The sequence below is a fragment of the Ursus maritimus genome, unplaced genomic scaffold (genome assembly GCF_017311325.1).
Source record: "Ursus maritimus isolate PB19 unplaced genomic scaffold, ASM1731132v1 scaffold_4, whole genome shotgun sequence".
NCBI classification, from domain to species: domain Eukaryota; kingdom Metazoa; phylum Chordata; class Mammalia; order Carnivora; family Ursidae; genus Ursus; species Ursus maritimus.
The window spans coordinates 26,215,738-26,243,257 of NW_024426552.1; the positions used below are offsets into that span (position 1 = coordinate 26,215,738).

The following is a 27,520-nucleotide window of genomic DNA, read 5'->3' on the forward strand; positions in this document are numbered from 1 at the left end:
AGTGACCTTTGAGCAATTCCAGATGTAGACGTGCAGATTTTTCCACAAATAATAAAGACGGGCCGGCTACAAGAAGTGACAGTCCGAAACAGACTTGCAGGAGGCTAGAATTACATGGGACACAGAAAAGAGACTGAGCAGAAATGAAACAACGCAAAAAGAATCCAGATCCTTCACCAAACAACCAGAGATTTATTCTCTTACATGAGTTTTTACCAATTCTTTCCTTCGTGGAGAGGAAATACTGTGATTTTATATTTTCTGGGTATGATTATGGTTTTATCAGTCTTGGTGATGCACTTCGTCTCCATCCTAACACTATGTTAAGTTTTTATACAGAATGACTCATTTAATCCTCATATAAACCCAGCTTGGTAAAGACGATTATTCACATTTTATAATTAGAAAAGTGAGGCACAGACATTTAGGTAGCTTGGCCAAGATCGTGCATCTAGAACAGGGGTCGACAAAGTTCTTAAAGGGCTAGAGAGTAAATATTGGATTTGCTGATATCAGGTCTCGGGCACAACGGTCCGACTCCGCTGCAGAGTGTGAAAGCATGTGGAGACAGTCTTCAAACCCGTGAACGTGGCCGTGTTACCCAAACAGGTGGCCGGTTCACTGGCTGTGGTTTGCCAACCCGTGGCCTAGAAAGTCGTAGAGCAAGACTCAAACTAAGCCTGTGCCTGTCATAATTAGACTGCCATACAATAGGGGAAATAAAATCAATGTGATTCTCCTTCCATAGTCTGGGCTCACTCCTTCTCAAGTATTCTTTTGGCTCTCATACAGTCCTGTTCGAAGGTAACTGACCACTTAATTTGAGTTGCCACTTACTGTGATTTGGTGGACAAAAAGAGTGGGATTCCCAGAGGGCATAAACAAGGTAGGTAGCTTTCCTAACAAAATGGGATTTAGCCATATTTTATCAGGATAGACGTACAGACCTGAAATCTGGGCAATACTTGGCCTTTGAAAATGGAGGGGGAAAGGAGATGATTTGGGGCCCATTCTTAATTTAGAAATATTTAGTTTAACAAGTCTTAGGACCTCAATACTTTTTCCTTAACTTCAAAACTATTATCACTGAGCAAATTTGTCTCATTAAGTATAATAATATTGGGAAACATAGCTGTACTCATTTTAAATTGTTGAAAATTCAAAGTTGTGAGCAAAAGACATTTTGATAATATTTAGCTTTTCTGGAGTTTATGGAGTAGCATTGAAAAATAACTGAAAAACTGTGCCAGTTATTTGATTTTTTAATAATAAGGTCTTTAGCAGAATTTATTTGAAAGCTACATCCATGAATACAGAATGCATCAAGATTACATAAGACTGCTAAAATAATTGAGAAGTTACATGATCTATAGACAGGAAAAAGAAGAGTCAGAAATTTAAACCCTCAGCCTTAATGTTATTATGGCCCAGTCAACCGACTTGAGCCATTCTCTTTAAATCTGAATCTTCCATGGGAAAATGGCATTAATAATCACCTGCTAACTGACCAGCGCTTTCGTGAAATTTCTATGAAAAAATGCAGAAAGTCACTTTGTAGATTTAAAACACTATCTTCATTAAGGTAGTCGTCTAAAACTTACAATTTATTTTTACAAAAAGAAATATCTTTTTTTTTTCTTCTATCTTTCACTTAACTGTAATTTCTTTCACCAGAAACATAGTAAAGAAGACACCCAGAGTTCCGAGTCTAGGCCAGCCTATCACTGTGAAAAAGCGAAATCAACCCATAATCCTATTACCATTTCAGTTTTCAGGACCTTTAAAATTTTTTCCTTACCATTGATAATCACCATCTCTAAATATTCTACTTACTAGATTCCTAAACGTTTTCTCAAAGGCTAAATAAAGACTAAATCACAAGAACATTTAGAAGAACACAAATTATTTGTTTTAAGTAGTTTACACAAAGCGATTAACTAAAATTTTAGCTAGATTTCCAATATCATAAGGATGCTGTAACAGATTGTGTTATTTTTCTAAATATTTGCAGCCCAGCTCTTGGGAAAGATTATACTCCCCCACTTCACTGATGTCAACCTTTGTCATATGACTCGTGAAAAGTGAGAAGTAACATGTGTCACTTCCAAGTAGATATTTAAGAGCCACTATAATTTGCCAGTTTCTCTTTACTTCTGTGCTAGAAGCCTAGATTATTCCAGATAAGGGCTCCATCAAGCAGGGGTCCAGAGTGAAGACAACATGGAACAGCAGCACTAGACCACCCATGAGACTATGTAGAATGAGTGAAAAATAAAGTTTTGTTCCTGCTAGTCATGGTATTTTAGGTTACCTGTTACCACAGGATAATCTAGGCTGTCCTAAGTGACTAATTAGAGAACACCAAAGTCCAATTACATGCTGTACTTTGACACTTTAATTATAATAATATAAAGATGGCAGCAGATAAAACATCTCATTTATTCAGAAAGAAGCATTTTAATGTTTCCTATACGTTAACACAATTAAAACAGGATATAAAACTAATTTTTGTCTGCACGAAATCACAAAAATGGTATAAGGAATTCAGAATCCTAAAGAATGTTTAAGTTATTTACAGGATAGGAAAACATATAATCAGAGAATCACATCCAGAAATAATGATGGCCATTATTAAGGGGTTATCTTTAACCTGGGAAGATGGGGCTCTCACCATGCCTTTCTATAAGCACTTTTTTCTTTTCTCCTTTTTAGCCAAGAAACTTCGAAACTATTTTCAAGGAAAAGAGAAATGACTCTCAAAATGTATTAGCAAAATTCAATAGATTTCCTTAATCCAAAGACTAATAATATGTACATTTCTTTGCCTAGAAGCTATGCCCTAATATTATGCAGGTCATATCAAGATTTCTGTTTTTAATAAAGAGTAAATTGTGTCATCAGTATTTTGTTAGACCTAATATCTCTAATATCTGGCTTGACGCAAGACACATACTGTTTCAGGGATAACATTAGACATGCTTTACAATTTCAAGAAATTATCAACACAGTACCAAGGATACCCTGCCCTCTGCTGTCTGTATTATAATTTTGCATGTTTAATAGTTAAATCGCTTCATATAAAATCCAGTTTTTTCCCTCCACATTGTGGTACTTAAACGTTGTTTCTATTCTATTAGCTGTTTTCTTAAACTACGTAACCTGTATATTTCACTTAAATACTAAAGTCGTTATACTGCTCCTGAGTAAAGGAACCAGAGTGCTTTAATGCTAACTAGTCATTTCTCAAGTTGGAGTCTCTTGGTGGTTCCACACTAATTTCTCTTATTTTTACCCCATCAATTATAAAATGTGATTATTTCATATGGTAAATGTTGGCTAATAGTCACACAGGCATTTTCTATTTCATGTAATTGCTTTCCTCCTTGCATGTCAGACTTTCCCTTGAAATCACTTCATATTTAGTGCGGACCTGATGTGAAATGCTCCCTATTATTATTTGCAAAAATCTCTAGTTTGTCCTTCTTTAAAGGTTCCGTAGAAATCCATTCCAGATAAATAATTCTTTTCCCTGACTCCTTGGAGATAATACTCTCTAGTCTTCTAGTTTCCATTGTTGCTACTGATACCACTCATCTCCGTACTCCAGCTCGCCTCTCTGGCTCATTTAGCTATTTACCAATAAGTTGCCCCACTAACAATTGAGTCAGGCTTTTGTCACCACCGATTTAGGGGAATTTCCCAGAGAATTGGGAAATTTCATTTTTTCATTGGCTTTCAATATCACCTGTATTGTAGGTTCCTCCATTCTATTCTGTTCCTGTCTGTATCTGTCATTTCATATAGTTTCTAGAATTTTAAATGCAGATTTAAAATGCATGGTTTACATAACCTGCATTTATGTCAATGAAGAGGAAATGTGTTCATGCACCACCATTTAGTATTTCACATTTTCTTGGTATTCTATACATATCTCGATGGTGGTCTTATACAATAACATTCCAGTTTTTTTAAATCGCATACTTGTATTTGTCACAAAAAAACACAGTGCTCTCCCCCAGTTATCATACTTTTTTGCAAATTACATGCAGTACTGGTATTAATCTTAACATTAAATAGTAATGAACACATTTTTTAGACAAGTAAATTTAAATAGAATATATAGAATAGACTTGCATAAAATCTGAAGTGCATATGCCACCTGGTATCATAATGGGTCTTCGAAACTTACACAGGCAGGCTTTCTGTTGGGCAGTCTACCTCATAGCAGAGCTAGCTAGCTGTGTCCTTTGGACACTCTAGATAGCTTCAGACACTTTTAGATAATTCAAGAAATAAGTCTGAAAAAATGCACACAAAGTATTATTATTCTCTTTTTTTTAAGATTTAGTTATTTATTTTAGAGAGATAGGGAGGGGTGGTAGGGGCAGAGAGAGAGAGAGAGAATCCTCAAGCAGACTCCCTGCTGAGCACAGAGCCCAACGTGGGGTTCGGTCTCACCACCCTGAGATTATAACCTGAGCTGAAATCAAGAGTTGGAGGCTCAACCAACTGAGCCAGGCGGGGGCCCCTAAAGTATTATTATTATTATTATTATTATTGATTAGTAAATATGGTACCACTCAAATAACATTATGTCCCAACCAATATGCAAACAAAATAGGTGAAATATTACCACGAGTCAAAGTGGCCCTCACTAATTCAACAAAATTTGTCTTATACCTGACATGTGCTTGATAGAAATGCCAAGTGATAGAGCAGGAGAAAGCAGGCCTGCCTGAGGTCATAGATTGTAGTCTCCTACGAGAGAGTAACGATTATCAAGCCCAGACAGTAAAGTGTGGGGAGGGCTACAATGGCAAAAGTAGAGCCCATCATGTGAGTTCTTAATTTCAGAAACATTTTGAAAAGATTCAGGCTCTTATGATTTGGCTTGAAATCGCACCATAGACAGAAACTTGAAAAGCATCTGTTTTATTTCTTAGCCCTGAGAATCACATCATAACTCATTTGTTCTCTCTACATTATTTGAAATCCTAGATGGCCACTAAAAACGGTTCATAAAAAATTAAAACTTATTAAAAATGTTAGTGATGATTTACAAAGCTTGGTACAGATAGTTGCAAGTCAATACCAGTTTGAAAGGGCATCTCTTGTGATGGATGGGTTCACTCAAAGTGCAGATTATTGGAGATTTGGTAAATCATACAAATATATCTGAGTTCTCTGGAATCAAGACAGAGTGAGAACACAGCAACTAAAAATAGGTAAGAGAGGATATATGAACCAAATATACTTTTAAAAGTGTACTGAATCAGTTTAAAATTTAATTGGTGTAATATAATCCTGCACAAATTTAAAAAGCATAGAAAATTATCAGGATTAGAGACTCATTAAAATGGAGGTTCTATTTTAAATACCACAACCCAACAAGCATCATCTTGCAATGAAGTGAAATGACCCATTTTTTTTCTCTTTGTCTTCTCTTAACACAGGGAAGTTAAAGCAGCAAGGGGGTAATGCACATACATGCTCTCAGAGGTCTGCAATGATGTGTTCGGGAATTCACCAAGTCAGAGTAAAAACACAGCTCACCTGACTTCCTGGCACGTAAGATTTACCTAAGTGTATTTAATTGAAACATTTAAATAGATTACATAGAATACACACCTTTGTGTAAAATTGTGATTGGATATATGACTATATGGTTGACTTGTGTCTGCGGTTGGCCATGTCTGGTTGTGGCCTTTCCTTGGGGCTATGTGATCACAGCCTATCCGGGTGTATTTCAAGAGATCTGAAATGACCATTGCTGAGAAGGAGCACCCCGTCAGACACAGAAGCCTGGGTTTAAGGATCCCTCTTACACTGAGTTTAAGGCTGTGGACAAGGCCCTAAACCTCTGGACTGTTGGTCACGGTGTCCAGATCCCTAAAATGGGACCTCTGCGGCCCTTCCTATTCTCACAGTCTGTGTTTGTGCGTGGTTTCTGCTGAGGTTTATTAAGTCGCAAAAGCAGAGGCACTCTACCTTCCTAAAAAATATTCTTTGAGTACCCCAATATAATAATGGACTATATTTATTCACTGCCAGCTCATGTTCAAGGAATTTATAAGGTTGGGGCAACTGGGAAGGATACATGTGTATAAATATCTATACTCAATATTGTCTTTTATTAGTCTTCTAATGTTTATTATCAGTCTAATGTTTATTCATTAAATTATTTCATCCCAGACGGTAAACCTTACATTGTAGGAATTATACTTTTTATTCTGCCATCCAGACAGTAAGTTCTCAGGAATTTCTTGATTAATCACCAAGTCAGCTTTAAACACAATCAAGCAATTATTTGGTACTTAGAGTTTTTACCCGCTTTACTTCAGACGAAACTCTGAGGTGCATTTCTTAAATATAAAATAAGAACTTAAATAGTACTTCTCACTTTTATTCCCACAGTAGTTACTGGAGGAAGAAGGTAAAGAAAAGAATGAAACATTTAATTCTAACACAAGAGTGGGCAACACTATCATTTTATTAATACAAACCCATACCTGTCATTTTCATGTTAAACATTTAAGATTAGTAAATTGGTACATGAATTATTGGTAAGGAAATTTTTCATGAGGAAAACAGCCTTTAAAGTAAATCTTGTGCAGTGTGTAAGAGTATGTGCATAAGGAGATGGAAGGCAACTCTCAAAGGAGAAAGCTGTCTGAGCTTTTAGGTATGAATATAAAAAATCTCCCCTCATTTCACCTCTTTCCTCAGGGCCAAATTGTTCTGTGAACTGAGCCCATTCCAACTTGAATATACTTAATATGAATGAACATTATAGCAAATGTTAACAAGGCCAAATTCTGCTACCACAAAAATTTTAAAACAAATAATCACCATAAGGAAAATAGTCATAAACCCTGGCTTATGGCCCATGCTTGGTTGGCTTTCTAAAATATGCTACTCAAAATAATTCCACACAATTTTATCAAGTTCTTAACACTCATTACTCCAGTGGCTTTCAAGTTTTTACTGTGACCTCCAGTAAAAAATATACTTTAAATCATGGCCAAGTGTATGTACTTATGTGTGTGTGTATATATATTATGTAGAGTTATATATATATATATAAACTTCATATATATATATGAAATTATAAAATGGAAAAATGTTTTATAAAACACACCTACCCTTACTGCATGCTATACATTATACTTTATATTCTCTATTTTCTTTTTTAAAAAGGCTGTTTAAGCCCTAGTTAATTGATTTTGCAACTCAGTACTGTATCATAAACCAATGCATAATAGAAAACAGGGACAAAATATTCTTTCCAAGAACATGGAGTGAGAGCAAACGAAGGGGCACCTGGGTGGCTCAGTTGGTTGAGCGTCCAACTCTTGATTTCCAACTGACTCTTGGTTTTAGCTCAGGTCATGATCTCAGGGTCTGGAATCGATCCCCGTGGTAGGCTCCGCGCAGAGTCTGCTTAAGATTCTCTCTCCCCCTCTGCCCCTCCCCCCTTAAAAAAAAAAGAGTAACATTCCATTTCATTCAGTAACTCTGAGAAGTCAAGGGCTTTTTAATTATATTTATAATTTATAAATTTTTATTTCTTTAACTGGCACTTAGTTCATAAGATTACTCAACAACTGTGCAAAAAATACAGACTTCAGAGTTGGAAGCCCAAGTTTTAGGTTTGAGTCCAGGTTTTATCACTCTTTCAAAAGGGTAAAGGGCAAAACACAGTAGAAACACTTCGTAAATCAGATCCCCAAAACAAAGTAGCCAACCCTCAGCAATGATAGCACCATTATATTTTCAGTTGTTTAGAGTTAGAAAAAACTTTTCCATAGGAGAGCCCATTTATAATACGAATCTCTTTCTCCTTTTTCTCAATCATTCTAAGATCTTCCCTTTCAATTTTCTGGCTGCAAAACAGTCCATTCATAAGATTTGACTTTTTACTTGCCTGTTACTTCAGAAATCCCCTCTTCTGATCTGCAGGACTCAGCAAATATCATCTTGAAATCAACCCGTAATAAAAACAAATGTTTAGATTAGACTGTCTTTTGAAATTAAATGATTCAGAATCTTCTACACTGCAGATATTTCGGTGAAGTAGTGGTCTTACTTTTTCTTCTATTAGGCTGAGACTTGGTAAAAAAAAAAAAAAAAGTCTGTACCTTAGTGCATTTTATTATCTTCATTACTAATTATTTTCTAGCTACTCTACTTCTATAGTTCTCAAGGCAAGAAAATCTTTAGATCTGAAACCGGAGGGAGCTTTTGAAAACTATGGGATGAATCGGTCTCATTTATCTGCCCTGGGGTGGGCCTTGGGCATTGATTACTTAAGTTCCCAGGTGACTCAACTGGGTAGACAAGATTGAGAACCACTGCTTTCGTTTATCCCACTAATTAAGAAGCAGCTAAGAGACTCAAAATTCAGTCAAGAGACTCAAAATTGATTCCGTCAAGAAACTCAAAAATTACATCCTTACATTCCAGTGAGAGGAAGTTATAGCCATATCAAAGATCTACCAAGAATCACTATCCCTTTTCCTACATCAATAATTTTTCCCTCTGAATATTCGGGGAAGCATAGAAACCATCATTTGTCCCATCTTTAAAAAATTAAAATGAAAAACTTTTCCTAATCACACCCCCTTCTCATCAACACTTCATTTTGTTTTTCTTGATACCAAAACTCTTCAAAAAAGGATTTATACTGGCTGTTTTCACTTTCTTTCCTCATTTTCTCTGGAACTTACTCCATTTATGATTTCCCCCACTACAATCATGTCCTTGAAATTGTGTGTTTCAAAGTTGCCAATAATTGGCATGACCCTAAATAAAACAGCTAGTGCTCAGGCTTCCACAGCCTTTGGTGGAAGTGGCGGAATTTTGACAGCTCCTCCCTTCATTACACACTCTTCCGTCACTTCCAGGATAAAGTTTCCCTGGTGGCTATTCCCTCTCCATTCCCTTCACTGGCCTATCCCTTCTAACCAGCTCCAGCTGACGCTCAGTACTCAGTCATTGCCCCTCTGTGCTCATTTCGTTTCTGGTTCCCAATCATTCTTAGAGCGTTAAACACCATCTCCCTATTGAGAACCAATGAATTTAAAAGTCCGACTCTTTTCTCCTCCCCAGTGTTTTTATACCCAACTGCCTACTTGACATCTCAGTTGAGCATCGATTAGGCATTTCAAGCTTACCATGTATGAAAACAAACTCTTGCTATTAGCTCAGACGTGTTCTGTCTCCTGGCTTCCCCATCTTGTCTTCCCCATCTTTCTAGCTCTTCAGGCCCCACACCTGCGAATCATCTAGGACCACTCATTCCTTTATACACACATTTGTTCATCCAGCAAGCCCTGTGGAGTCAGAGTCTACCTTACAAACAGATCCAGAGTTCAAGTCCAGCCACCTGTACTGCTTCCTCCCTGACCGTTCCCTCTCACATGGGTCACTACAACAGCTTTCTAAGAGAATCTCTTTTCTTCTTTTACTGTCTACAGCCACAGAGAAGCCAGAGGTAGCATTTTCAAATACATGTCATATTTTGTCTTTCCCTTGTCCAAAAGATTTATATTCTGTTTTACTAAGAACTGAATTCAAAAGATTTGCAATTGTTGATAAGATCCCATGTGTTTTAACTCCCTATTCCTTCCCTAAATTCATTTCCTGTGCTTTCTCGTCATGCACGCTGCTCCAGGCACATTGGTCTCCATGATGTTCTTAGGAGCTGCAGATATGATGTCATGTCATGGCCTTTATGTTGGGCTCTTCTATTTGCTAGAGATTCTTTTGCAACCCTCGCCTAATACACCCAGATTCTTCTAATGGTTTGTCTCTCAGTTCCTTCAGGTCTTGCTCAATGGTCTCACCCGGCCAAACTACTAAAATTATAATACCTCTCATAATCTCTATACCCCCTTCCTTGTCAGCTGATCCATGGCAGTTATTAACTTATCACCATCTAACGTACTGTAGGTTTGGTTGTGGGATTCCCACCCCCATGAGAATGTAAACTCCATCAGGAAAGAAATTTTTGATTTGGTTTTGTTTTGGTTTTGGGTTCTTTTAAGGTTCTATTTTTTTTTTTTTTAGCTCTATTGAGGTATAATTGACAAATTGTAAGATTTTTAAAGTGCACAATGTGATGGCTTGATATGTTGTATATTTGAAAGGATTCTCCCCAAAAACTTAATTAACAAATCCGTCCCCTCACTTTTGTGTGTGTGTGAGAGAACATTAAAGTTCTACTCTCTTAGTAGATTTCCATTATACACTATGGTCACCATATGATACATTAGATCACCAGAACTTACTCATCTCATCTCGTAACTGAAAGATTTTATATTTTAACCCCTCTCTCCCTTTGCCTCTCCCCTCTTCCCGCTTTAGCCCTTGGCAACCACTTTTCTACTCTGTATGTATGAGTTCAACTTCCCCCCCCCAAGATTCTACATATAAGATTTGTTCTTTGAGGTATCTTTTCAGAAATCCGTCTCAGTTTCATTGTCTTTTTATTGACTTCTTAGTGTCCATTATGTCCATTCTTACCTTTGTTATTCCCTTCCTTCTGATAACTTTGGGCTTAGTTTGTTCTTCTTTTTCTAGTTCTTGAGGTGTAAAGTTAGATTGTTTATTTAAGATTTCTTTTTTCTCAATGTAGGCATTTATTTCTACAAACCTCCCTCTTCAAACTGCTTTTGCTGTATCCCATAAGTTTTTGTGTGTTGTGTTTCCATTTTCCTTGGTCTCAAGATATTTTTTGATTTCTCTTTCAATTTTTTCTTCGACCCATTGGTTGTTCAGCAGCATGTTGTTTAATCCCCTAGTTGCAATTTTTCCAGTTTTCTTCCTGTAATGGATTTCTAGTTTCAAACCATTGTGGTCAAGAGAGAGGCTTGATGAGAGACACCTGATATGATTTCAATCTTCTTAAATTTATTAAGGCTTGTTTTGTGGCTTAACATATGATCTATCCTGGAGGATGTTCCTTCTATACTTGAGAATAATGTATATCCTGCCAGTGTTGGATGGAATATTCTATAAATGGCAGTTAAGTCCATCTGGTCTAATGTGTAGTTTAGGTCCAATATTTCCTTACTAATTTTCTGCCTGATGGATTTATCCATTGTTCAAATTGGGATATTCAAGTCCCCTATCATTATTGTACTGCTATCTATTTCTCCCTTAAATTTTGTTAATATTTGCTTTATATATTTTGGTGCTCCTATGTTGGGTGCATACATATTTATTAACTTTATAACCTTTTGATGAATTGGCACCTTTATCATTATATAATGACTTTTGTTTCTTATTACAGTCTTTGTTTTAAAGTCTATTTTGTCTGATGGTAGTATAGCTACCTCTGTTTTCTTTTGGTTTCAATTTGCATGGAATATCTTCTTCCATCCCCTCACTTTCAGGCTATATGTGTCCTCAAAGCTAAAGTGAGTCTCTTGGAGGCTCTGTGCCTGGGCAGGATTTATGGTAAAAGTGTGCCTTCATCATTTCTACCCATTTTGAGGTGGGTATTTTCTCATTTGCCCAATGCGTAAGAGTCACTCAACTAGTTTCTGCATTTCTTTCATAGGTAATTGATCTGTATGTCGTTGTCCATTTGGCATGTCCCAGAGAGGAGGGGAGTTCAGGATACTCTTACGTCACCTTAATCCAATCAGCTTCTTTTTGTTGGATTTTTAAACAGTGTAAATAACAGTGCATAGAACTATGCTGAGCAAATAGTTGGTATTCAATATTCATTTGTCAAATAAATCAATAAAAAGTTTCAACTTTGTACTAGACACTTTAATCTTATAAATTTGTCCCTAATCTATATATTGGCAATCTCTAAATTCCCTCTTGGCTCCAAAGTTATATGACTCCAATGGTAACATGTGCTCAGTCTGCTTGATGACCCTTTTCCTGATTCACTACAGCCAAGTCATTGTGCTCCTCTTTCTGCCTAGAGCATTCGATTCTTGCTTATAATATTAGTGTTTATCATAATATTTACTGCAAATTAGACCAACATTTAATCAAGGGCAAGGCATGTTTTTATGTTTCTTCACATCCTTACTATAATATACAGTGGTGTCTAGCACTTATAGTGTTAGGCTTTCAATAAATACCAATTCAGTGAGTGAGATTTGTATAAAATAATGCTTTAGGGGCTGGGAGAGAAATAATGTTTCTTTTCATTTTTTTACATCTAGCTGAAGAGTAGAAATGGGAATATCTGCATAGTGGGTCATTGAGAAGCCTTTTTAGATTTCCACTATTCCCCAGTCTTGAAAGTCAAGCACTCAAGCAGCACATTTTTTTCTTCTCTAGGATGTTTTCCTTTGGGGGAATTTAAAAGTCATCATATCCTCTAGTGCCCTGCTAGGAAATTAGAAGTTTCATTTAAAAGGAGAGAAGCATATCTAAGTCTGGCCAGGTAGATAAGTGAGAACTAATCCTAAAGCTTTCAAGAAATAGATATTGCTTGAATCCCCCATTTTTATATTTTATTTCAATAATTTTTGAAAAGAAACAAACTAGGAAATACCTATCACTGAGTATCCTTTTAATTGCATACTCTAAATAACAATATTTTTAAAATAAAGGGAAAGACATAACTTTGTACAATAAAATTTTAAAGAAATTTTTTTCAATTCACATGTCTAAGCTTAAAGAACAACAAGATTTATGTATTTCGTTTCATTGTACATCTATGATATGAATTCATACTTCAATAGTTATTGCAGTACAAAATAGCATTATTCTGTCAAAAGAATGGAGTTCAAACATGTTTAATTTGAGCTTATCATTCCTTTCCTAAAACTTACTTGCTATGCATACAAAATAAACTAAATCTATTTGCAGTTGAATTTTCTCCTCTTTGAAAATATCTCACCTTTACCAAAGCAAAAATCAGAACTCTCTTAAGTTTGTTTTGTTTTTAACTTTCCATGACTGAAAGTACTGACTCACCCTAATTCCAGATATATTCAAAAGGCAGAAAAATCAGTTATAATACTAATAGAATCCACGATCTAAATATATGCTTAAGTTAAAGGAAGATCTTATTAGAATTTATTTGGAATTTGCACTCTAAGTCAAAAGAAAGTTGAGGGATAGGACTTTTTCTGATATAAATTTGTCTTCGCATTCAAAATAGTCATTATTACTTTTGAGAATTTATGTTTTTAATCACACTGGGGAAGGATGAAATTAAACATCTTTAAAAATGTCTTTACTAAGCCAAACAAAGCTATGTTTTTATTGGAGGATTTATCTAAATTATCTAAACTACTCAAATGAACATTTTCTAAATTTTTCAAAATGATGAATTACTATCATAAAAAGCTTTCATCTAATGAACTATAGAAATGATCCCTGAAAATATAGTCTTTAAAGCATCCATCTGAATAGCTCAATCATTCCCCTAGCGAAAGCAGAGGACTTAGACTTTCCTTGAAAGGATCTCTCTAGATCATCCCCATGCTCTGTTGGACACACATGCATCCTATAATCCTTTATCAAGCAACTTCTGCCATTGTGTACCAACTTTTAAAGATCAAAATTCTTGCTTCCTTCCATAAAGAACCAACACACAGACAGCAAAAATAATTAAAATAAAATAAATGCTTACTAGGTATGAAAAGTCTGCGACACAGGATAATCCAGGTTTTGTAGGGCCTGAAACTTACTCTATTTGAGGGATATTTTTTATGAAAGAGAATATAAACTTACAAATATAAACGTAGGCGTGTATGTGAATATTTAGGATGAGAAGATAAATCATGAAAAACTGCAAAATTTTTAAAAAGCTGAAAATACTACAAATTTTACAAGATTCGGTAATTCTAGTATAAAGATTAGTCTTTTCTCCACTATAATTTATTGAAATTATTCCAGCATTGATAGTTGAGAAAACTTATATCTTCACAACTTGTTATTAGTAATGCAACAAAAATGTTTAGGATTGTTACCCAATTTAGAGAGTCTTTTATCAAGTTTCTTTCATACAAATAAGATTTCAGGCATTTCAAGTATGCAAATATACATGGAGCATCTCACATTTTCTGAGTTGACAACACGTATCAGCCAGTTTGTCACAAACATCTTCATTGCTTTGATGTCTTTAGGAGTTTCATGTTATCCTCATCAGAGTCAATAATGATGTCCAATCAGTAATAAATTTAAGTCTTTTTCCAATGGGCTTCTATGACTCATTCTTTTTCATTAATTTGATTATCTAATGATTCCGTAGCTATTCATTCCCTTGCCCTGGAAAATATCTCCCTCTTTTACTAAGTTACTACTTTAAGTATGATTTGAACATGGTTTTTTACAATTTGCTTCTCATTGTCAAGATAAGTTTAGGTAATTTTAGTGAATTTAGTTAATTATTCCCCTTTTTTGCTTTTGTTTGCATATTTCATTATTTTTACATGAAGTTTCTCCCATTTTTAAATATAAATGCCTCAATTTATCTATAATGTCTCACTTGTTAGGTCAAAGCATTCCAAAAAGTATTTCCGTATAATAGCTAAATGTCTTCCCCTTAGCTTTATCCTAAAAATGCTTAGTGACTGTGTCTAGTAGAACAAGACTCAAATCGTAACTAATTGCAACTGAACTATCTTTTACCTCATAGTAAATACGCATTTATGGAATGGAGAAATGGAAAAGGAAACCAAATCGTACCAGGTAAGCTCAAGGAAGGCATCACAAGGTACATGAATATTAATGCCGACTCTTAGAAAATCAGTTAGTGTTCATGAAGCAGGGAAGAACTGTGGGCAAGAATTTGTGCAAGAGTTCAAAGCCCCACAGCACTAACCATGAACCCAAGGTTCGGACCCTGACGTCACCATCTTTCTTTTCTAGTTAGTTATCCAGCATCCTTGTTTCTCGATTTCTACCTCCTCATGTACAGTAGCAGTTGTGGTTATTATAACTTGAAGGCAATTAAAATAAGCCATGTGACATACAAATTTCTAGGTGAAAATAGAATAAAAGCACTTTAAGATGTTGGGGTCGTAAAGGTAAAGACCATGTGATGAATATATTTGAAACATATGAAACCGTGAAGGACATGTTTGTTTTCAAGCCCATGGTACCAAAAAGGAACCATGTTCTGGAAACTTGAAGGAGGTATTTTTGGAAAATGAATGCACAGTTTTATTCAGTGGGTTTCATCAACCTGGAAGGAGTTTCAAGAAAGCTTAAATGACATCATGGATGAGAGATCTTTATGAAGAAGAAATTGTATCTACTTCTAATAAGGTTCTAATATCCACTTCTTGTGGTAAAGATCAAAGAAAGGGAAGGCCATCCTCTCCTCATAAGGGGTCTTATGAAAGTCAGATGCTCTGGCTTTGGATGGACTTTTGCGGAGACTATATGATTCTGATGTACTTAGTTTCTCAAACATCTCTAAAACCTCTTAGAAAAATAGATATCAACATCAAATCCCAAAGATTGGGAACAAATGTGCACTACACAAATGGTTTCTTTTTTGATTGTGATGGTTAATTTTATGTGTCAACTTGACTGGGCCACACAATGCCCAGATATTTGGTCAGACTATTCTGGGTGTGTCTGTGGTAGTGTTTTGGGATTTGAAGATTAACATTTGAATCAGTAGACTGAGTAAAGCAGACTGATTACTCTCCCCTGCTTGAATGGGCCCCATCCAATCAGTTGAAGGCCTGAATACAATAAAAGGCTGACCCTCCCATGAGAAAGAGGCAACTTCTCCCGCCTGACCCTTTGAGATGGATCACTGGTCTTTTTCTGCCTCCAAATTCAAACTGAAACATTGCCTCTTCATGGGTTTCTGAGTCTGTCTATCATTTATCCTGGTTCTTAGGCCTTCAGACTTGGACTAGAGGCTCCCCTGGGTCTCTAGCCTCCTGACTGCAGATCTTGGGATTTCTCAGCCTCCATTATCATATGAGCCAAATCTCTCTACAGATAGATAGTTATCTAGATATATATATATAAAAATATAAAATTATATATGTACATATATATACCAAAAAATCTATCTTTCCATCTATGTAGAGAAAGATTTTTTTCTATTGATTCTTGTTTCTCTGCAGAACCCTAATACAACTGATAAAAACAAGGCAGAATTTAATAAGGTAACTAAGAAGAGAATGTCTAAATTAATATTCACACACACTTTAACTAGTCTTTATGTTTGGCCGGGAGATACGGCATAAGGAAACAAAAGCAAATCCCATCTAGCAACATACAATCATGGAAGTGATATTTGGTCCACTTCATAGATAAGGAACACGAAATGTAGTGAGTTTAAATATTCTCCCAAAGATATACAGCAAATCAGTGGCAGGACCTCAGTAGCACACCTTCCCTGAATTCTAGCCTAGTGTTCTGTCCTTCACACCAGGCTGCTAATTTCACACCTGATTCTTCTTATACTTCAGTGGTTTAATAGGTAAAATGATCTCGGAAGCTAACTCACGCTCTCCTTTATTGTGCACCAATCTTTTCTTTAGAATAAGTGTGTTCCGCTGAACAAGACGGGATCTTAGGCCGGACAAGAAGTGTGCTGATATTTTAGGGAAGGTACGGCAGCGAAGGGCCAGGAGAGATGAGCAGAATGCTTCTGGCTCCTGCGAGTCAGTCACAGAGAACACTCTGTTGTCCTCTCTGAGATGGAAGGGAGTAAATACTGAGCTGGTGCCAAGGTACTCAACTGCAAGGAGCAGGGAGGGGAGGATGCCAAGGCCTACAGAGAGCCATTGTCCCGGCAGCCTCCTGAAATCACCCCATCTCCACAGAGGGCTCTGGTGACCTGAACACGCCATAAACAAAGCCGACACTGCCACTACTAAGCACAAAAATTTGTTTCCAAGGACATTGCCTGAATATTCTTGTATGAGGCCCTCACTGTGCGTCAACTGACTGCTTTGGGTAAATTTCACCACGACGCTTATTTAATTTTCACGCCCTTGGAAGTCTCACTCAATAGTTAATGATACACTGGCTTGGCAAAATAAAAGAAACTGTAGATTATTCCTGTAAAACACATCTGCTTGCTACAGAAAAAAAGGTGTGGAAAGAAAAATAAGACATTGATTCAAATGTCCCCGGACAGCTTTTAAAGCCAGCTGAGAAAAACAAATCATATCAAAGAATACTTTCTAATTTCTAAGAAAGCAAATAAAACAGCCATTTAGTAAGTGTTTATCACAACTAGCTATACATTTTTAGTCAAATCTATAATAAAAGTTTTATTTATGTAACTGGATGTTCAGTATATTTTCCCTGGTCTACGATTTCAAGCCAGATTTTGAAAGTTAAAATTATTGTAGATGTTTACAGGTGTTGTATGTTTTGCTGGATCACTTCTCCATTGGGCCCCTGGTCAGAAGTGCAGCACCTACCACCCATCACAGCTGTTCCTATGGGAAAAATCAATCTTTTTGACAATGGAATAAGTCGTGACAATTTCCAAGAACACCCTCTAGTGAAAAGCAAGGATGGTTTGTTATATGTCTCGCCCACATAGAAAGGACCAGAGGGAGCAATATCCCAGTGTTTACTTTGGATAAATCATCCAGATTTTATGAGTCCTTGCATAGATCCATTTCCTCCATCAGAACCAGCCACATGTCCCTGAGAGGGTTTTACAGACCTCCATGTGCTGCTGCGCTACGGTGTCCCCTGTCCGTAGGTAGGAAGGTCAATATCTAGGATGACTCAGATGAAGTGTTTGACATATTCTATGGTCAGTGTTGGATATATTCAAGAGCTTGTTATCAGTGACCCTCATTGTATATTCACTCCTGGTGCCCCTCTCTTTGGGGATGAATGAGGGATAAATTTAGGTGGGCACATACATGGAATCAAATGCTTACTCTGGATGGTGGTGAGATACTCAAGAAGAGGGGCAGTCTCATTAGAAATATTCAGATATGAAGAATAAACTGTATCAAACCCACAGAAGTTATTTTTCCAGAAGGATCTGTGGCTTAAAAGGTGTTTGTGACATCTGGACACTTATTTTCTGACCAAGACTGTCATAAAGCAAAAAAACCTAAATAAATATATCAAGACTTAACAAATTAGACTCCACTCAAAACTGTCCTTCCCACATGATGCTAACGTCCATTCCTATCCATCACACCAACCCCTTCATGGAACCAGCCTATCAGTTTCTTGTCAGGAGTCATGACAATCTGACAGTGGATACTGATTGCTAAGTGAAATGACAAATTTTGTAAAAGATGTGGGGTTTCATGAAGTCCACGAAAGTGATTTTGGAGGGCTGCTTTTACGATATGCACAGACACTGACAATGAAAACACAGCTGGCTTACTTTCGTTACTAATTGAAAAAAAATTGACTCAAAAGAAAATGACTTAAGTATCAAAAGGTGAAGAGCGAAAAAGAGAATTTAGGAAACTTCCATTGTTTTCCAAAATATTACCAAATATTACCAAAGCAAACAAACAATATTTTTTATTATCATAGTAGTAAATAATATAAACTACAGAAAAGAAAGCTTATGAAATGTTGTAAGTGGTAATATGCATACAATTCTGTGATTTTTAAGAAGGTTTATTTAATGCAATTAAAAAGAAGGGAAATTTGAGAATTTTTTTCTAAGCTGCCTGTAAGTAGAGAAAGGGGGAGAAACACTGGTATTTGTAAACAGGCAAAAATATTTTAAAGTTGGGAGAAAGCAAATAAAATCCATCTAGTCATTTGAGGTTTGACCAAATCTACTCACTCTAATCGTTTCCTCTAATCAAATGACAAATAAGCTGATTTAAAGGTGGTGGATCTATTTTGACATTCTCTCCCCTCCCACCTGGATTCAGACCGAGCCTCTAAAATTGGCTCCTTTATCTGATGAACAAGGATGGCCAGGGAAAGGCAAACATACACATAACCTCTTTGCAAGCTCAATCTATGTTTCTATGTTCTTATGAAGAAACCCTAGTGTTCAAGGCAAGTCATGTATTTACATTGGTCTTAACTATATTTATAAAAGCAGAGCAGAGTTCCTCCCTTGATCCTATAACTCATTCTGAGTTCTGGGAGGTTTGTATAAAGGTCAGCTGTTATAATTGTTCATTTATATGGGAAAGTATTTTAACATTTTTATTGAGATCTTGGGATTCCTGATATAGGGATATAAAATTTCTTTTTTTACTAAGCCCTTTGGACAGTCTAGGAAACAGTACGGGATTTAAGCAACAGAATTTTGAAGCTAGACCAGACCCTAGAGATCATCTCGTTTCCTCATTTTTATAAATACAAAAATGAAGACCCAGAAAGCTAGAGTCTCAGGCTCATGCTTCCACAGCCATGCTGCAAAGTAAAAGGTAAGACTGTAATTCCAGGAATCTGAACTTAAATCATTACTCCACTATTTATAAGCGTGAGATACTGGACAAATCATGTAATCCCAAAGGAAGATATTTTAATGTGACTAAAGTTAAATAATTTATCCATCTATAAGATTAGGACAATGATACCTAGCTTTCAGGATTATTGACAGAAATACAGATAATATTTAGGGGCACCTGGGTGGCTCAGTTGTTAAGTGTCTGCCTTCGGCTCAGGTCATGATCCCGGGGGGCCTGGGATCGAGCCCCGCGTTGGGCTCCCTGCTCAGTGGGGAGCCTGCTTCTCCCTCTCCCACTCCCCCTGCTTGTGTTCTCTCTCTCTCTCTCTCTCTCTCTCTCGCTGTCTCTCTCTGTCAAATAAATAAATAAATAATCTTTAAAAAAAAAAAAAAGAAATACAGATAATATTTAAAAATGCTTTTAAAATGTTAACTCTATTTTTACTTATTAGACAAAATTCAAAAAAAACCTTGAATCTCAGCCTTTTACTCTAAGAGTATGATGTCAATATGAGTTTTAAGTCAGATTCAGGGGTGCCTGGGTGGCTCAGTCAGTTAAGTGTCTGCCTTCAGCTCAGGTCATGATCTCAGGGTCCTGGGATCAGCCCAGCATCAGGCTCTCTGCTCAGTGGAGAGTCTGCTTCTCTCTCTCCCTCTCCTTCTGTGCTTTCTCACTCTCTCCAATAAATAAATAAAATCTTAAAAAAAAAAAGATAAAAGTGAGATTCATATTTCTTAAATCCTTTTAGTAAAAACCTCCTATTTCTTGATAATGTCCTCCAACAACTGCATAATTAGGCCTAGATCACTGTTTGACATGGAATGGGTCTCAACAGCACACTCAGAATGCTCCAGGAAAAATTATGCAAATAATTCAGGAAACACTGTATGCTATGGCTCTAAACTAAGGAGAAGCAGAGTCTATGAACATCCAAAGGTTTCTGAAAATCCTGCAGCAAAAAAAAAAAAAAAAAAAAAAATCTGCATATACTAGCGTAACCAGTTTCTTTGCACACTTAAAAAGTGACATCTCCTGGGGCGCCTGGGTGGCACAGCAGTTAAGCGTCTGCCTTCGGCTCAGGGCGTGATCCTGGCGTTATGGGATCAAGCCCCACATCAGGCTCTTCTGCTACGAGCCTGCTTCTTCCTCTCCCACTCCCCCTGCTTGTGTTCCCTCTCTTGCTGGCTGTCTCTATCTCTGTCGAATAAATAAATAAAATCTTTAAAAAAAAAAAGTGACATCTCCTAATATCCCCCACAGACTTGTGTTACGTGGACCACCTTCTTCCCAAAAATAACTTACAAAAGTGCTGCTAAAGGCACAAGGTAACTAAAATAATATGTATGGATAACTAAAAAATAATGGCTTTAATGCCTTCTAAGTGTTGAGTAAGTAAAATATCAAGTCGATTGATTTATTTCTACCTTGAGAATTTCACACATAGGGCTACGGGGTGGGGGAAGCGGGGGGGGAGACCGTCCATGAGTTCAGAGTTTTACCTTGGGGTTGTACAACATTATCAGTGTGCTAAATGACACTGAAGTACTTCCTTTAGAATGGGTCCGTTTAGATTATGTGAATTTTAACCTCAATAAATTATCTTTTTAAAGTTCACAAATGCATAAAAAGTTCAACCTCGAAGTATTAAATCTAAATATTTCAAGCGTTTTATGAGAAACCTACAAAAAGTTTCACAGATTTAAAACAGGTATTATCACACGTATCGACTCATTACGTTGCACACCTGAAAGTAATATAATGCTATGTCGATTATACCTCAAGTTTAATTACCAAATCAAAGAGCAAGTTTTCTAAATGGTCTCCAAAATGTCTGTATGTATTTATGAAAATAAAAATCAATGTTTCCTTTAAGCTCTGAAATTGCAGAAGCTATATAATAAAGTCAATACTAGGGGGAAAAAAGGTATTTTCTACAGGTAGCTAATATTTTACAGGCAGATTACAAACCATCCCAAAACACATATTGACAGAGATTGACTGTGCCTGGTGTAACTTAATCTCAGCAGTCGTGATCTCAAACCTCTTGAGTCTCACTTCATGGTTTATGATATAGTTACATCACAATCCCTCAGTAGAATTACAGCTTTGTCACTAATCTCTCCCTATCAGTTACCCTGTGAGGAAGGAAGCTGCAAAGGCACCACTAGAAAGAGGCAATGGCATGAACGATTGCATTCAGTCTCTTTCCACAACAATATCTGTAAGTCTGGGAGTGATAAATGGCACCCAAGTTATAAACGAGCAACAAGGTCAGTAGCACCAAGCAGCCAAGAGTTCAAAGAAAAGTCACAATTCTGACGGGTTCAAGAAAAGGCCACATACTGCTGGCATGCATCAGCAGAGATAAATCCTCGGAGGTGCCTTACTGCAATTACACAACAGACTTAGAAAAAGCCTACTATTGAAGAACAAAGATTTTTGTCCAGTAATTGAACGAAGACATTTATTAGCATAAAAGTCAATGTTTTTATGGGGAAAAAAATGATGAATTTAGTAACATTCCATGACCAGTCAAGAATCTTGATAGGAAATATCTTAAAATGTTAAATAATTCTTTGACAACGAGAGATATGACAATGAACAGCACTAATTTTCTTCTTGTTCTCTTTTCCTGAATCTGTCAACTATATTTGTAGAGTCCAGAAGAGACATGGAGAGAAATGGCCTCTCAAGGATTGTGTTGGGCTGTGTCTCTATCTCTTTATACATGTCCTTAATGAAAGTGATTTTTCCCTATAAATTAAAATATACAAATCTTCTAACAATATGACAAATAAAAACCACTCACTGAATGGTATAATGGAAAGTCGTCTGAGAATTCTTATTTGACCTTTCACGTAATTGGAGACCCAGAAATGCTGATGGTCTTTCCCAAGGTCATGTCACTGGTAACTGGCAGATTAGGATTAAAATCACTGAGTTCCTGATGTCTTCATCTATGTTCTTTCCACTTAATAAAAGTTCCAATGGCTCAAATAGATAGCTACTGAATCTCTTGCAGCATCTAGGTCTCTCATCGGATGGCTGTAGTCTTCAAACTTTTATGTTTTTATATAAATTTGTAATAGATTTCATTAATCTTTGCTATTTCTCATTTGTTCATGGGGATCAAGACAAATTGTATCATATCGGAAAATTTGCTAGCCCATTGTGAGGCAAAGCTGAAGAATACAAGAGAAGACAGTCATTGGAATCTCCACTACTCCTCAGAGAAAGAAGCCTTAAAACAGAGTGGTCTTGAAGATATTGAAAGAGTTTCCCTCCATCTCACTCCATTTCCTCATGAGGAGACTCACCATATCCTAGGACAGCCACGGGGATTCTCTTCCTTATTTTAAGAAGCCATGTTTAAATAAAAATATTTCATTTTTTTTAATAAAAATAGGATAGAATATTGGATAAGAAAAGGACAAAAAATATTGCATCACATCTCCCATGAGTGATTAATATTAACATTATGATTAGCACAATGCTTTTCCCTGAAGCAACAAGATATGAAATGTTAAAAAGCTGTTTGTTGCATCCAGCAATGGTAATTTAAGGCATATTTTGTATATGTGTGCTTTTAAGATTCAAGACGATTTTACAAATTTTTAATGACGGGACACCAACCAATGAAAAAATACAGTATATTTTCAACAGCAGCATAAAACTCTAATTAGTGCTAATCAAAGGACATGGGAGATCTTATTATCCAAATTGGTGGACAACCCAAGAATGACTTACTTGTCTTTAAGACTATTTTTATATGTAGTTATTTTGTGCATGTCTAATGTTCTGGAAATACTTCAAAGTAAGTACTGAAATTTTACCATAAAGCTTTGAAGATGTATTTTCCCCCTTGTGTCCCATAACTGCCACTACAACACTTTCCAGCTCTTCAGGAGAGCACCTCTCTGACTGGCATGTGATCAGGCCCAAAGAATTTCTGCAAACTTGCTGACTCACACCTCTCCTGAACATGTATAATAACGGTTTTGCTTCCAAAGTATCTCTCTCCTTGCTATGCTAAACTTGAAAAACATAAAATGGGTATTTCAGTCAAGCACATAACTAATAAGCCTAGAACATGAAAGTGAAATTTTTTTAATGGACAATGAAAAACGTGGGTGATCAATAGAAAGCCACACAGCTTCACATACGTGTGAGAATTACGGAAAGTGCTCGCACGGGGCAGGAAGATCAATAGAAAATGCAACCACTGACATGTTCTGTGTGCTCTAGATTCTAGAAAAATTACAGTCCAAGGCAAATCCTTCCACAACCACTTCAAAGATTGTCTGAATTCTTTCTTGGTGCTGGAATGTTCTAATTATGATGGCTAGAAACACCAAGTTACAGGATAATTAATCACCTTCTCAGTCAGGATTGGACTAAAATAAAACAGACCTCAAGTGCCCCAGGACTTCTCTTGGCACCTTTTCTTTAATTTGAGTAGGTTCCTTCATGAATATGCAAAATACAGAATTAACCGTCATTTCATTACTCCATGACAGAAATTGCTCATGCTAATTTATCATGTAAGCAACGCGGCGTGTACTGCTTTGCTTTTTTCCTCTTTTTGCTGTGGGCTTCCAGGGAAGCTGTTCACTCAGTGTCACCGTAAATGCTTCCTTTAGTCCTTGCTAAGCTAGAAAAACCTGTGCTCCATTTTCATGGGGGGACATCATGAATAGAGAAAAACCCAGCCAAAGCGCTTTTTAACTTAATTAAGACTAATACTGTAATGAGCACATTAAGGCATAAACATTGTTGGCAATTGGCTGGAGCTGAGAGACTTTTTTTAAACCTGTGGTGGATTTTATTTTGTAATAATGGTTTTTACCATAATGAAATTTAATGCATTACCAGGAAAGAGCCATGCCCTGTGGTAGGGCGCTGCTTATATCCCAAAACACGTTAGTGTGAAGCTACACTAAGATCTAATAATAGAAATGAACTTGCCTAAAGATGTATTGATTTTTATATTAGGTCATGTTGCGAATTTACAAAGAACATCTAGTCCATGAAAAAAGAAATCCTCTTGAGAATAGCATTGATTGCAAGAAGGGTAATATTAGAAAAATGGAAATCCTTTCCTCCCGAAATGGTGTACATTCATATAATGGATTAAGTGCACTAGGTAGTTTAGGAAAGGTCATCTTTCAGATAAATGATAAATTTGATAAATTTCAGTAGATTTAATCACCCCCTGAGGTTTGATCAAAACAACAATGAAGTAAAAAAATAAATAATATCCAGCTCACCCATATAATTTGCTTATTAAAAACACCTCACCCATATAATTTGCCTACTTATTCTAACTTCTGAAATTTTAAAAATTATTTCTATTATCATGACATATTAAATAAAATTCCCCACAAAATAAATTCCTACCATGTTAATACATACTTTAGTTATGGGATGACTTCAAAGAAGATAAAATTATCTCTCAGGCCAAATACCCAGAAAGAGAGGGAACAGAGTGTTAAGGCAGTATTTGAGTCCATCTTTTACAAAACCAAAGACATAAGAGACTAGAGAGGGAGGGTTACTTTCTTATGCCCACATTAGAAAGTTGGAATCAGCATTTAACAGTTTACACATATGTATATATTAAAAAACAACAACACTCTGCTAACAGTTTTTTTCAGAGTTGTGTATTTCTGCATTTCCAGCATTCTAGTTTATGTTGTTTATCCATATTCTCTACTATATTCTTAATGTATTTTGTTTTGAAATATTAGGTCAGTTTTCATTTCTTGGTGGGCATGCCTCTGGAGTGTTTTCCTAATCTGTAGGGATATTCTGCTACTCTTTACTCTCCTTTTTCCAATATTAAATTGGTATGAGACACAATTCACTTTTTCTGTTGTTCAATTTTAAGTAAAATGAGCTTTCACGTCCTTTTTGAAAGAAGGGATGAACCAACTTCATGGCTCTAGAGCGCCCTCTTTTGTTGCTTTCACAAAGTGATTAAAACAACATGGAGTCCTACTGTCTGAGATTAGTTGCCTTTGCTTCCCTTTCCTATTTTTACCCAGATCAAGGGAGGTAAACCACAGCAGGTGAACGAAATCTGGACCTCTGGCCTGTGTTTGGTACTTCCCTCAAGCTAAGAATGTTTTTAAAATATTCTTTAAAAAAACAGAAAAGAAAAAAGGAAGGAAGGAAAGAAAGAAAGGAGGGAGCAGGGCTGGAGAGAGCAGAGGAAGAAAGGGAGGGGGAGAGGGAAGAAGGAAGATGATCCAACAGAGAATACATATGGCCCACAGTCAAGCGTGGATACTTACTATCTGGCCCTTTCCAGAAAGTTTGCCATCTCCTGAAACCTATGTCAACATGTTCCTCTTGAACTTGTTGTCATTGTCCTGTTCAGTTTGGATTCTACTGCCAGAATTTTCTCCTGGTTCAAGACTTTGACCTGGAAGAAAGTTTCCATCTTTTATTAGCAAGTATTCTTGGGGTCCAGACCTTACAGTGGTTGCCACCCACTAACTAGTAAATCAGATCCAGAGAAACCCCTCTAGCTTTGCTGTTGTCAGATTCCACACTTTTCAGTTGGTTTTCTGTCTCTGTATTGGTGGGAAGATTCAGGGAGAGCCGAAATTTAGGCCACTGCTTCCATCTTCCCAAAACCTTGAGTTTTCGGTTTTTGTTTTTGTTTTTTTTATGATACAGAGGACCAAGAAAGACGAGGAATCTTCTGCATTCTCTTTACGAACTGAAATGTGGTTTTTTTAAAGGACTAAGTGTGTGTTGAGTAAATGCTTATTAGTTTGTTTCTTCTTTATCTTTAATAAAATATTCAATTTTTATATGTTAGTAAAACTGAAAAAATAATTAAATTTCAATTTACATGCCAGTCTACAATAAAATTAAATTTCCCTGAGATAGCAGAGCATTTCCACTGGGTTAATTCTCTGTATCATCTAATAATAAATGCTGCAATCTCAGAGAGTTTAAGCTCTTTTACTCTGCTTCAGATATCCTTTTCAAGGATGAAGGCTAATATGAACCATCATAGTTAAATCTATTCTAGGAGTGTGATAGACCCAGGTACTATATTGGACCCATGGACAGGTAACTATTCATAATTCTGCACCAAGTATAAGAAGTAACTCCTAGGAGGCCCGTTAGAGTGAGCAAGAGCAGGAAGAAACTGGAGGGCATTTGACTCTCTCAGGAAGGAAAGGAGCTGCACCAGGACAAGTCGTTGTTCGCTAGCTTTGCACTGAGTCTAGGCAGCACCTCGGGGAGGGGGGGAGGGGTGGGGACGCTCAAGCCAGGCTCAGGCCTGCGGACTGCAGAAGTCAGAGCGTCAAGTTTGGGCTGCTAAAGGGCTGAACACCGAGAGGGAAAAACCAAAGCTCAACACCACAGAGCAAAAGATCCTCGAAACCGCATATACACTCCGACCAAAACTCCTGGCTGATCCCTGGGTATAGCCTGGGTGGGGGATGGGGAGCTGCTGGTTTGCCACCTCGGGAGCTCCGCTGGTGCGATCGGAAACTGGCCAAAAAATGAAGGGCAGAGAGAGACCGAAGAAAGTGGCAGCCGCTCCAGATTGGTAGGTGGCAGGTTTAAAAAGCAAGGGCACTTACGGGGCTTTTCTTGGGTGGCTGCGAGATGCGTAGACGTGGTATATAGAAGCTGTAACGCGGGTCCGTCGCATATACGTCCCGGAAGCCGCAGCACATTCCTCTCTCAAGGCTGTGTCCTTGAGGTGGCCCCTAGTGTGGGAAACGTCAGGGAAATCTACATTCCACGGGCAAGGGAGGGGGGAGCCTCCCATTGTGGGGGTCCAGCTCTCAGGTCGACCAGCGGTCATGCCCTCCGGACGGCCTCCTCCAACAGGAACTTCGAGGTTTTGTGTCAAATGTAACGACTGGGGAGGCTAAAAGAACGAAGCAGTTTCATTAGCGGCTTATTTCAGGTCAGTTTCGAGTTTAAACCCAGTCAAAAATGAACTACCTGCTAGGACAAAAATCAGCACTCTTCAAGGTTTCAAAACCCAGAGTCTCTCAGGGGGAAAAGCAGACAATAGACCAACCCTTCACCTGAATAACCCAGATGTTGGAATAGCAGACAAGCGTTTGAACACCTATTATGAAAATGTGCAAGGACTTAAGAAAAAATACAGACATAATCAATGAACGGGGGAACATTATAGC

At 37.0% G+C, this 27,520-nt stretch overlaps 1 long non-coding RNA gene across 1 annotated transcript; it reads right to left on the reverse strand.

Annotated features, from left to right (window-relative positions):
- On the reverse strand, positions 1-27,296 carry LOC103673046. The gene is made up of 3 exons (XR_571293.2): positions 26,951-27,296; positions 25,640-25,770; positions 1-104 (listed from the first exon to the last, which is right to left on the reverse strand). It is a non-coding gene; the product is annotated as an uncharacterized LOC103673046 (long non-coding RNA).
- Positions 27,297-27,520: the final 224 nt, after the last annotated feature.